The 1,647-nt window shown below is 40.1% G+C and overlaps 1 long non-coding RNA gene across 1 annotated transcript in view; it reads left to right on the plus strand.

The window, feature by feature from the left end:
• The window catches only part of LOC128247388 (uncharacterized), a 2,607-nt gene extending 975 nt beyond the window's left edge, over positions 1-1,632 (plus strand). Inside the window, exons 2-3 of the long non-coding RNA XR_008263768.1 lie at positions 62-613; positions 1,228-1,632. This is a non-coding gene — a long non-coding RNA (uncharacterized LOC128247388). The remainder of the gene's footprint in view (positions 1-61; positions 614-1,227) is intronic.
• Positions 1,633-1,647: the final 15 nt, after the last annotated feature.

The following is a 1,647-nucleotide window of genomic DNA, read 5'->3' on the forward strand; positions in this document are numbered from 1 at the left end:
ATGGTTCTGCAGCTCGCCGCTTTACACAAACAGTTAACATTGGTTTTAAATTCGGTTACAGAGCCAGCAAGTTGAGAAGAGGGAGTAAATCGATCACATCGACTCCAGTGCATAACAGGCACTTATTTCTTCGACCCCGAAAGGAAGAAAGGCAAAGGCGACTTCGGCAGAAGGAATTTGAACGTAAAGACTGAAGAAATACCGCTAAGCATTTCGTCCGGCGTGCTAACGATTCTGCCAACTTGCCGCCTCACACACACACACACACACACACACACAAAAGTATTAGTTTCAAATTTTGGCACAAGGCCAGCAAATTCAGGGGAAGTAGGTAAGTCAAATACATCGAACCCGGTGTTCAAATGGTACTTCATTTTATCGACCTTGAAAGGATGAAAGGCAAAGTCTACTAGAGGAAAACGGTGTTAAAGAAAAGAACAATTATTTCTGTGCTCATCTGTAGACTTGCTTTTCTGGAGTAGCTTAGCGAACCGAGTATCGATTCTTTGTATTTACAAATCCACTGATGACTACATTCCAACACTTCGAAGGCAGAATTTTAGTCGCAAAAAGGACTTGTAGACACTCAGTTGGAGACACAGCAGAATGTGTGGTAGGTACATTACTTAAATCTATGAACGACCATTAAAATCGCAGACCCGCCCCGAACACAGTACAGTAATCCCTCGATTATCGTGGGTGTTACATTCCAACCCCCTACCCTACCCCGCGATAGGTAAAAACCCACGAAGGAGAAACAGTACTGTAGTGTACATATATTAATTTTCTTTATAATTTGTATATATTTAATTTATTATAAATGCAAACCAACTCCACAGAGGAATCGTCGTAAGCTTAAATAATAAACCGCGATAGGTGAACCGCGATATGGCGAGGGATTACTGTATTACAACGCGTCGAGTATTAAATAAACAGGAGGCGGGTAACATGTCATTTAGTTGTAGGTTGTCTAACAATGTTAGGCTTTAACTGGGAAGGGATTTCCGTTGACCATCAAGTGGAGATCGAAGTCTTTCTGATAACATTTTGTATGAGTTTATGAAATTGCTCATCACTAGAGGAAGAGAACCGGCATCCAAACCGGGCAGAGGTCGTCTCTTTTATAAGAATTTAGACGTTCTTAATTGGTTTTATGTAGATTTATTTTTATCAGTAACATATGTTTGTTTTACTTTTAACATTTATTAAAACTTTCTTTCTTTGCAGAATTTTCCACGCCAGCTCAATTTGATTCGTTCTCAGTCGAAAGACGCCTGTTGTTATATCTTGTTGTTTGTATTCGTAATTGTGTACCATGTTCTCCGTTGTTTTGCTTGATCTTTTTGTCTTTGTTGCCATAAACATTCGCTAGCTTTCTTACAAAGGGGTATAATGGTCTTAGCTTAGACATTTGTGGGGAAACCAGATCGAACCATCTCGAGTGTAACTGCCCGAAATGATCGTGACTTCTGGTACTTGACTGATGAAAGAAACCCAAGAACGACCCGTCTTTTTTTGCCTGTCCTTCTTATTGTTGTTTCTCTTGTCCGCCTTTGTATCGTCTATCTGTCCGAACGTTTTAATGCTCTCTATTGCGTTTTTCTTTCATTTATGTGTGTGTGTGTGTGTGTGTGTGTGTGTGTGTGT

Source organism: Octopus bimaculoides, chromosome 3 (genome assembly GCF_001194135.2).
Source record: "Octopus bimaculoides isolate UCB-OBI-ISO-001 chromosome 3, ASM119413v2, whole genome shotgun sequence".
In the NCBI taxonomy this organism is placed as follows: Eukaryota; Metazoa; Mollusca; class Cephalopoda; order Octopoda; family Octopodidae; genus Octopus; species Octopus bimaculoides.